Here is an 11,888-nt window from a genome sequence, read left to right as displayed (position 1 = left end):
ACAGCGCAGGACAAGGTAACACACACACACAGCAGGACAAGGTAAATACACACACACACACACAGGACACACAGCGCAGGACAAACACACACACAGCTCAGGACAAGGTACACACACCACACAGCACACACAGAGCAGGACAAGGTAACACACACGTCACACAGGCAGGACAAGGTAACACACACACAGAGCAGGACAAGGTAACAGAGCAGGACAAGGTAACACACACACACACAGAGCAGGACAAGGTAACACACACACACACAGGACAAGGTAACACAGACACACACACAGCGCAGGACAAGGTCACACACACACACACACAGCGCAGGACAATTTAACACACACACACACAGCGCAGGACAAGGTAACACACACACAGCAGAGCAGGACAAGGTAACACACACACAGCGCAGGACAAGGTAACACACACACACAGCGCAGGACAAGGTAACACACACACACAGCGCAGGACAAGGTAACACACACACACAGCGCAGGACAAGGTAACAACACACACAGCGCAGGACAAGGTAACACACACACAGGCGCAGGACAAGGTAACACACACACACAGGCGCAGGACAAGGTAACACACACACCTGCGCAGGACAAGGTAACACCACACAGCGCAGGACACACACACACACACACACAGCGCAGGACAAGGTAACACACACACACAGCGCAGGACAAGGTAACACACACACACACACAGCGCAGGACAAGGTAACACACACACACACACAGGACAAGGTAACACACACACACAGCGCAGGACAAGGTAACACACACACACGCAGCGACAGGTAACACACACACACACACAGCGCAGGACAAGGTAACACACACACACACAGCGCAGGACAAGGTAACACACACACACACAGCTCAGGACAAGGTAACACACACAGCCAGCGCAGGACAAGGTAACACACACACACACAGCTCAGGACAAGGTAACACACACAGCTCAGGACAAGGTAACACAACACACACACACAGAGCAGGACAAGGTAACACACACACACAGAGCAGGACAAGGTAACACACACACAGGCAGGACAAGGGTAACACACACACACAGAGCAGGACAAGGTAACACACACACAGAGCAGGACAAGGTAACACACACACACACAGAGCAGGACAAGGTAACACACACACACAGAGCAGGACAAGGTAACACACACACACAGAGCAGGACAAGGTAACACACACACACAGAGCAGGACAAGGTAACACACACACACAGAGCAGGACAAGGTAACACACACAGCGCAGGACAAGGTAAACACACAGCGCAGGACAAGGTAACACACACAGCACAGGACAAGGTAACACACACACACACAGCTCCTGACAAGGTAACACACACACACACAGCTCCAGGACAAGGTAACACACACACACACACACACACAGAGCAGGACAAGGTAACACACACACACAGAGCAGGACAAGGTAACACAGACACACAGAGCAGGACAAGGTAACACAGACACACAGAGCAGGACAAGGTAACACACACAGAGCGCAGGACAAGGTAACACACACAGCGCAGGACAAGGTAACACACACAAACACACACACAGCGCAGGACAAGGTAACACACAGGGCTGACACTGTAATCATAGAGCACACCTGGACAATGAAATGAGTTGTCATCCAAAGAGATGAACATCCCCCTCTCTCCAGGACTGTCCGTTCCCTGACTCAGAACAGGTCTCTACAGCTGTTATTTGACCTGAGATATCTCACTGCTACCCTGGGTACCAAACTAGAGGATGGCAGGGCTTCCGCTCTCAACAAGACCCCAGGTACACACACACACACACACCTGGTCTCTGGTCTCTCTGTATTTACAGGGTTCAGTAACATCCTGGTCTCTCTGTATGTTACAGGGTTCAGTAACATCCTGGTCTCTGTGTGTACAGGGTTCAGTAACATCCTGGTCTCTCTGTATGTTACAGAGGGTTCAGTAACATCCTGGTCTCTGTGTGTTACAGGGTTCAGTAACATCCTGGTCTCTGTGTATGTTACAGGGTTCAGTAACATCCTGGTCTCTGTGTGTTACAGGGTTCAGTAACATCCTGGTCTCTCTGTATGTTACAGGGTTCAGTAACATCCTGGTCTCTCTGTGTGTTACAGGGTTCAGTAACATCCTGGTCTCTCTGTATGTTACAGGGTTCAGTAACATCCTGGTCTCTCTGTGTGTTACAGGGTTCAGTAACATCCTGGTCTCTCTGTATGTTACAGGGTTCAGTAACATCCTGGTCTCTCTGTATGTTACAGGGTTCAGTAACATCCTGGTCTCTCTGTATGTTACAGGGTTCAGTAACATCCTGGTCTCTCTGTATGTTACAGGGTTCAGCAGGTGTGTGATTCGCTGGAGAGCTACATTGATCCCTTTGACCTGGATGTGTTCATGCCGCCATTCAACAGCAACCTCAACCGCCTATCACAGAGGAGTTCGGTACGAATGGCCCCGCCCCCTGACGCTACTAACGTGATAGGAGACTAAAATAAATCATGATCGTCAGTGTAGTGCCGGGTTATCCCGGGTTACCCTGTGTTATTCTGATTTAGCCTGGGTTATTCTGATTTACCCTGGGTTATCCTGGGTTACCCTGGGTTATTCTGATTTACCCTGGGTTGTCCTGGGTTATCCTGGGTTATTCTGATTTACCTGGGTTATCCTAGGTTATCCTGGGTTATTCTGATTTACCCTGGGTTGTCCTGGGTTATTCTGATTTACCCTGGGTTATCCTGGGTTATTCTGATTTACCCTGGGTTATCCTGGGTTATTCTGATTTACCCTGGGTTGTCCTGGGTTATTCTGATTTACCCTGGGTTATCCTGGGTTACCCTGGGTTATTCTGATTTACCCTGGGTTGTCCTGGGTTATTCTGATTTACCCTGGGTTGTCCTGGGTTATTCTTATTTACCCTGTGTTATTCTGGGTTAGCCTGGGTTATTATGGGTTAGCCTGGGTTATCCTGGGTTATTATGGGTTAGCCTGGGTTATCCTGTGTTATTATGGGTTAGCCTGGGTTAGCCTGTGTTATTATGGGTTAGCCTGGGTTATCCTGTGTTATTATGGGTTAGCATGGGTTATCCTGTGTTATTATGGGTTAGCCTGTGTTATTATGGGTTAGCCTGGGTTATCCTGTGTTATTATGGGTTAGCCTGGGTTTATCCTGTGTTATTATGGGTTAGTCTGGGTTATCCTGTGTTATTATGGGTTAGCCTGGGTTATCCTGTGTTATTAATGAGTTAGCCTGTGTTATTATGGGTTAGCCTGTGTTATTATGGGTTAGCCTGGGTTATCCTGTGTTATCCTGTGTTATTATGGGTTATCCTGTGTTATTATGGGTTAGCCTGGGTTAGCCTGTGTTATTATGGGTTAGCCTGTGTTGTTATGGGTTAGCCTGGGTTATCCTGTGTTATTATGGGTTAGCCTGGGTTATCCTGTGTTATTATGGGTTAGCCTGGGTTATCCACTGTGTATTGATCGTTCAGTAACTTTGGTCACAATTTGTAGCTCTCTCAGAGTGCTGTTGGGGATTCAGATGTTGTATTGACGTTGTATTGACGTTGTGATCATTTATGTGGGGTGTTTATATTGTAACGATTGTGGTGTTTTGGTTTGCGTTAAGGTTGTTGTGCGAACATTGTGATAATGTTGTAATAACATTTAAAAGGATTTTCCAGGTCAACAAAACAAAACAAAGAAGAGAGAAATGGTTGATAGTAACGGAGAAAATGTCAACTTCGGCCTCTTCTCTGAGAAGGCTGTTATATCATAATGACACAGCACCAAATGTTCTGTAAACACCCGGCTGAGAGGCTCGTAGGTTTCACAGCCGCTACAGATCACAGTGTTACAGATCACAGCCGCTACAGATCACAGTGTTACAGATCACAGCCGCTACAGATCACAGTGTTACAGATCACAGCCGCTCACAGATCACAGTGTTACAGATCACAGTGTTATAGATCACAGTGTTACAGATCACAGTGTTACAGATCACGGTGTTACAGATCACAGTGTTACAGATCACAGTGTTACAGATCACAGTGTTACAGATCACGGTGTTTTACAGATCACGGTGTTACAGATCACGGTGTTACAGATCACAGTGTTACAGATCACAGTGTTACAGATCACAGTGTTACAGATCACAGTGTTACAGATCACAGCCGCTACAGATCACAGTGTTACAGATCACAGTGTTACAGATCACAGTGTTACAGATCACGGTGTTACAGATCACGGTGTTACAGATCACAGTGTTACAGATCACAGCCGCTACAGATCACGGTGTTACAGATCACGGTGTTACAGATCACAGTGTTACAGATCACAGTGTTACAGATCACAGTGTTACAGATCACAGTGTTACAGATCACAGCCGCTACAGATCACGGTGTTACAGATCACGGTGTTACAGATCACAGCCGCTACAGATCACAGTGTTACAGATCACAGCACACAGATCACAGTGTTACAGATCACAGCGTTACAGATCACAGTGTTACAGATCACAGCCGCTACAGATCACAGTGTTACAGATCACAGTGTTACAGATCACAGCCGCTACAGATCACGGTGTTACAGATCACGGTGTTACAGATCACGGTGTTACAGAATACAGTGTTACAGATCACAGTGTTACAGATCACAGTGTTACAGATCACAGTGTCACAGTGTTACAGATCACAGTGTTACAGATCACGGTGTTACAGATCACGGTGTTGATCAGACGAATCACGGTGTTACAGATCACGGTGTTACAGATCACGGTGTTACAGATCACAGCCGCTACAGATCACGGTGTTACAGATCACAGTGTTCAGTCACAGCCGCTACAGATCACGGTGTTACAGATCACGGTGTTACAGATCACGGTGTTACAGAATACAGTGTTACAGATCACAGTGTTACAGATCACAGTGTTACAGATCACAGCCGCTACAGATCACAGTGTTACAGATCACAGTGTTACAGATCACAGTGTTACAGATCGCGGTGTTTACAGATCACGGTGTTACAGATCACGGTGTTACAGATCACGGTGTTACAGATCACGGTGTTACAGAATACAGTGTTACAGATCACAGTGTTACAGAATACAGTGTTACAGATCACAGTGTACAGATCACAGTGTTACAGATCACAGCCGCTACAGATCACAGTGTTACAGATCACAGTGTTACAGATCACAGCCGCTACAGATCACAGCGTTACAGATCACGGCGTTACAGATCGGCGCTACAGATCACGGCGCTACAGATCACGGCGCTACAGAATCACGGCGCTACAGATCACGGCGTTACAGATCACGGGCGTTACAGATCACGGCGTTACAGAATCACGGCGTTACAGATCACGGTGTTACAGATCGCGATTACAGATAACCAGAATAACAACGATAATTCCAGTCTGGAAAGTCATCAGATGTTAGAACAATCTGTAACATACATCATGGAGTCTAGAGACCATCAACTCACATCCTGTACAACCACAACACTGATCATGGAGCTAGTGACCATCAACTCACATCCTCTACAACCACAACACAAATCATGGAGTCTAGTGACCATCAACTCACATCCTGTATAACCACAACACTGGAAATCATGGAGTCTAGTGACCATCAACTCACATCCTCTATAACCACAACACTGGAAATCATGGAGTCTAGTGACCATCAACTCACATCCTGTATAACCACAGCACTGGAAATCATGGAGTCTAGTGACCATCAACTCACATCCTCTACAACCACAACACTGAAATCATGGAGTCTAGTGACCATCAACTCATCCTGTATACCACAACACTGGAAATCATGGAGTCAGTGACCATCAACTCCATCCTGTATAACCACAACACTGGAAATCATGGAGTCTAGTGACCATCAACTCACATCCTCTATAACATAAATCATGGAGTCTAGGACCAACTCTCCTCTACAACCACAACACGAGAGACCATCAACTCACATCCTGTATAACCACAACACTGGAAATCATGGAGTCTAGTGACCATCAACTCACATCCTCTTTACATTTACCACACTGGAAATCATGGAGGTCTAGTGACCAGCTCCTGTATCCACAACACTGGAAATCATGGAGTCTAGTGACCATCAACTCATCCTGTATAACCACAACACTGGAAATCATGAGTCTAGTGACCATCAACTCACATCCTGTATAACCACAACACTGGAAATCATGGAGTCTAGTGACCATCAACTCACATCCTGTATAACCACAACACTGGAAATCATGGAGTCTAGTGACCATCAACTCACATCCTCTACAACCACAACACTGGAAATCATGGAGTCTAGTGACCATCAACTCACATCCTGTATAACCACAACACTGGAAATCATGGAGTCTAGTGACCATCAACTCACATCCTGTATAACCACAACACTGGAAATCATGGAGTCTAGTGACCATCAACTCACATCCTCTACAACCACAACACCGGAAATCATGGAGTCTAGTGACCAACTCACATCCTCTACAACCACAACACCGGAAATCATGGAGTCTAGTGACCATCAACTCACATCCTGTATAACCACAACACTGGAAATCATGGAGTCTAGTGACCATCAACTCACATCCTGTATAACCACAACACTGGAAATCATGGAGTCTAGTGACCATCAACTCACCTGTATCCTGGAAATCATGGAGTCTGGTGACCACAACCTCTACAACCACAACACCGGAAATCATGGAGTCTAGTGACCATCAACTCACATCCTGTATCCTCCAACCACAACACAACCACAACACCGGAAATCATGGAGTCTAGTGACCATCAACTCACATCCTGTATAACCACAACACTGGAAATCATGGAGTCTAGTGACCAACTCACATCCTGTACAACCACAACACTGGAAATCATGGAGTCTAGTGACCAACTCACATCCTGTATAACCACAACACTGGAAATCATGGAGTCTAGTGACCATCAACTCACATCCTCTACAACCACAACACTGGAAATCATGGAGTCTAGTGACCAACTCATCCTGTATAACCACAACACTGGAAATCATGGAGTCTAGTGACCATCAACTCACATCCTCTACAACCACAACACTGGAAATCATGGAGTCTAGTGACCAACTCACATCCTCTACAACCACAACACTGGAAATCATGGAGTCTAGTGACCATCAACTCACATCCTCCACAACCACAACACTGGAAATCATGGAGTCTAGTGACCAACTCACATCCTGTATAACCACAACACTGGAAATCATGGAGTCTAGTGACCAACTCACATCCTGTACAACCACAACACTGGAAATCATGGAGTCTAGTGACCATCAACTCACATCCTGTATAACCACAACACTGGAAATCATGGAGTCTAGTGACCAACTCACATCCTGTACAACCATAACACTGGAAATCATGGAGTCTAGTGACCAACTCACATCTGTACAACCACAACACTGGAAATCATGAGTCTAGTGACCAACTCCCCATCCTGTACAACACAACACTGGAAATCATGGAGTCTAGTGACCATCAACTCATCCTCTACAACCACAACACCGGAAATCATGGAGTCTAGTGACCATCAACTCACATCCTGTACAACCACAACACTGGAAATCATGGGAGTCTAGTGACCAACTCACATCCTCTACAACCACAACACTGGAAATCATGGAGTCTAGTGACCATCAACTCACATCCTCCACAACCACAACACTGGGAAATCATGGAGTCTAGTGACCAACTCACATCCCGTATAACCACAACACTGGAAATCATGAGTCTAGTGACCAACTCACATCCTGTACAACCACAACACTGGAAATCATGGAGTCTAGTGACCATCAACTCACATCCTCTACAACCACAACACAACACTGGAAATCATGGAGTCTAGTGATCAGCTCACATCCTCTACAACCACAACACTGGAAATCATGGAGTCTAGTGATCAACTCACATCCTCTACAACCACAACACCGGAAGTCGTGTGATTTAATGTAGCAATATGCTAAAGCCCTGTGTTAATGACTTAATTCTCTTTAAATGTCCCCATTCCAAACCCTGTTAATGACTTAATTATCTTTAAATGTCCCCATTCCAAGCCCCTGTTAATGACTTAATTCTCTTTAAATGTCCCCATTCCAAACCCTGTTAATGACTTAATTCTCTTTAAATGTCCCCATTCCAAACCTGTTAATGACTCCCCATTCCAAACCCTGTTAATGACTTAATTCTCTTTAAATGTCCCCATTCCAAACCCTGTTAATGACTTAATTCTCTTTAAATGTCCCCATTCCAAACACCCTGTTAATGTTGTGGTTCCAGGTGTTGTTGGGGTTGTTGACGAGGACAGAGAAGCAGTTTGTTTCCCGTGGTAACAGCGCGGCCTCTCAGGAACCCTACAACATCCTGCCAGCTGGCCAGCACCCAGATCAGGTGACTACACGCACCAGGACACACACCAGAACCCAGATCAGGTGACAACACACACCAGGACAGACACCAGCACCCAGATCAGGTGACGACACACCCAGCACCCAGATCAGGTGACTACACACACCAGGACACACACCAGCACCCAGATCAGGTGACTACACACACCAGCACCCAGATCGGTGACTACACACACCAGGACACACACCAGCACCCAGATCAGGTGACTACACACACCAGGACACACCAGCACCCAGATCAGGTGACTACACACCAGGACACACACCAGGACACATATTCATTAATAGAAAGTTCTGATATTGGATCACTGGACAGGTGGGAACTGATCCCCTAGACCAGCTCTATGACTGAATCCTGATCCTATTAGATTACATGGACAGGGGACCTGATCCGAGACCAGCTCTATTGACTGAATACTGGTCCTATTAGATTACATGGACAGGGGGACCTGATCCGAGACCAGCTCTATGACTGAATACTGGTCCTATTAGATTACATGGACAGGGGGGACCTGATCCTAGACCAGCTCTATGACTGAATACTGGTCCTATTAGATTACATGGACTTGGGGGGACCTGATCCTAGACCAGCTCTATGACTGAATACTGGTCCTATTAGATTACATGGACAGGTAGGACCTGATCCTAGACCAGCACTTTTACCTTGAGATGCCTTATGAGTAGGCTACAGGTCCATTAGTATTATAGCCCAGTACCCTGTCTATAGGCTACAGGTCCATTAGTATTATAGCCCAGTACCCTGTCTATAGGCTACAGGTCCATTAGTATTATAGCCCAGTACCCTGTCTATAGGCTACAGGTCCATTAGTATTATAGCCCAGTACCCTGTCTATAGGCTACAGGTCCATTAGTATTATAGCCCAGTACCCTGTCTATAGGCTACAGGTCCATTAGTATTATAGCCCAGTACCCTGTCTATAGGCTACAGGTCCATTAGTATTATAGCCCAGTACCCTGTCTATAGGCTACAGGTCCATTAGTATTATAGCCCTGTACCCTGTCTATAGGCTACAGGTCCATTAGTATTATAGCCCAGTACCCTGTCTATAGGCTACAGGTCCAGAAGTATTATAGCCCAGTACCCTGTCTATAGGCTACAGGTCCATTAGTATTATAGCCCAGTACCCTGTCTATAGGCTACAGGTCCATTAGTATTATAGCCCAGTACCCTGTCTATAGGCTACAGGTCCATTAGTATTATAGCCCAGTACCCTGTCTATAGGCTACAGGTCCATTAGTATTATAGCCCAGTACCCTGTCTATAGGCTACAGGTCCATTAGTATTATAGCCCAGTACCCTGTCTATAGGCTACAGGTCCATTAGTATTATAGCCCAGTACCCTGTCTATAGGCTACAGGTCCATTAGTATTATAGCCCAGTACCCTGTCTATAGGCTACAGGTCCATTAGTATTATAGCCCAGTACCCTGTCTATAGGCTACAGGTCCATTAGTATTATAGCCCAGTACCCTGTCTATAGGCTACAGGTCCATTAGTATTATAGCCCAGTACCCTGTCTATAGGCTACAGGTCCATTAGTGTTATAGCCCAGTACCCTGTCTATAGGCTACATGTCCATTAGTATTATAGCCCAGTACCCTGTCTATAGGCTACAGGTCCATTAGTATTATAGCCCAGTACCCTGTCTATAGGCTACAGGTCCATTAGTATTATAGCCCAGTACCCTGTCTATAGGCTACAGGTCCATTAGTATTATAGCCCAGTACCCTGTCTATAGGCTACAGGTCCATTAGTATTATAGCCCAGTACCCTGTCTATAGGCTACAGGTCCATTAGTATTATAGCCCAGTACCCTGTCTATAGGCTACAGGTCCATTAGTATTATAGCCCAGTACCCTGTCTATAGGCTACAGGTCCATTAGTGTTATAGCCCAGTACCCTGTCTATAGGCTACAGGTCCATTAGTATTATAGCCCAGTACCCTGTCTATAGGCTACAGGTCCATTAGTATTATAGCCCAGTACCCTGTCTATAGGCTACAGGTCCATTAGTATTATAGCCCAGTACCCTGTCTATAGGCTACAGGTCCATTAGTATTATAGCCCAGTACCCTGTCTATAGGCTACAGGTCCATTAGTGTTATAGCCCAGTACCCTGTCTATAGGCTACAGGTCCATTAGTATTATAGCCCAGTACCCTGTCTATAGGCTACAGGTCCAGATGTATTTTAACCCAGTACCCTGTCTATAGGCTACAGGTTCATTAGTATTATAGCCCAGTACCCTGTCTATAGGCTACAGGTCCAGATGTATTTTAACCCAGTACCCTGTCTCTGTTCTCCAGGTTTGGGCTGTTACCTCTGAGCATGACCAACTCCCGTAAAACCAAGTCCTCCACACAGGGAACTGACATCACACGCCCACTGGTGAGTCACATGGACAGACGAGTGGGGGTGTTGGGGGAGGACGGACGGACCGGTGGGGGGGGGTGTTGGGGGAGGATGGACGGACGGACCGGTGGGGGGGTGTGTTGGGGAGGACGGACGGACCGGTGGGGGGTGTTGGGGGAGGACGGACGGACCCGGCGGGGGGTGTTGGGGGAGGACGGACGGACCGGCGGGGGGGTGTTTGGGGAGCGGGAGGACGGACTGGCGGGGGGGACGGGACGGGGTCTGAGGTTGAACATATAGCTGAGGTTTTCATATAAGCCTGCCTGTATGAATGTCAACCTCACCTCAAGTTTCAGTCTGTTTTTAACCTTGGCCATGTCTGTTGATTTCCTACGATGTGTATCATGATGTTTTATGTCTGCTTTTCCAGCTGTTTTGAGGGCAACAGACCCAGGACAGCAGCAACAGGTCATTGTGTGTGTGGGGTATCTTTAGTGTGTGTGTGTGGTATCGTTAGTGTGTGTGGGGTATCTTTAGTGTGTGTGGGGTATCTTTAGTGTGTGTGGGTGGTATCTTTAGTGTGTGTGTGGGTGGTATCTTTAGTGTGTGTGTGGGTGGTATCTTTAGTGTGTGTGTGGGTGGTATCTTTAGTGTGTGTGTGGGTGGTATCTTTAGTGTGTGTGGGTGGTATCTTTAGTGTAAGTGTGTGTGGTGGTATCTTTAGTGTGTGTGTGGGTGGTATCTTTAGTGTGTGTGGGTGGTATCTTTAGTGTGTGTGGGTGGTATCTTTAGTGTGTGTGTGGGTGGTATCTTTAGTGTGTGTGTGGGTGGTATCTTTAGTGTGTGTGTGGGTGGTATCTTTAGTGTGTGTGTGAGACAAACAGCGAGTGTTCCAAACCGTATCTGTGACCAGACAAACAGCGAGTGTTCCAAACCGTATCTGTGACCAGACAAACAGCGAGTGTTCCAAACCGTATCTGTGACCAGACAAACAGCGAGTGTTCCAAACCGTATCTGTG

At 46.6% G+C, this 11,888-nt stretch overlaps 1 long non-coding RNA gene across 1 annotated transcript; it reads left to right on the top strand.

Moving 5' to 3' along the window:
• The first annotated feature begins 1,718 nt into the window (after window positions 1-1,718).
• Window positions 1,719-11,882, top strand: LOC135566861 (uncharacterized). Its single transcript, XR_010462200.1, has 5 exons — window positions 1,719-1,820; window positions 2,368-2,476; window positions 8,371-8,481; window positions 10,824-10,905; window positions 11,300-11,882. It is a non-coding gene; the product is annotated as an uncharacterized LOC135566861 (long non-coding RNA).
• Window positions 11,883-11,888: the final 6 nt, after the last annotated feature.

Source organism: Oncorhynchus nerka, unplaced genomic scaffold (assembly GCF_034236695.1).
Source record: "Oncorhynchus nerka isolate Pitt River unplaced genomic scaffold, Oner_Uvic_2.0 unplaced_scaffold_3075, whole genome shotgun sequence".
NCBI lineage: Eukaryota > Metazoa > Chordata > Actinopteri > Salmoniformes > Salmonidae > Oncorhynchus > Oncorhynchus nerka.
This window is presented reverse-complemented; position numbering and strand designations above follow the sequence as displayed.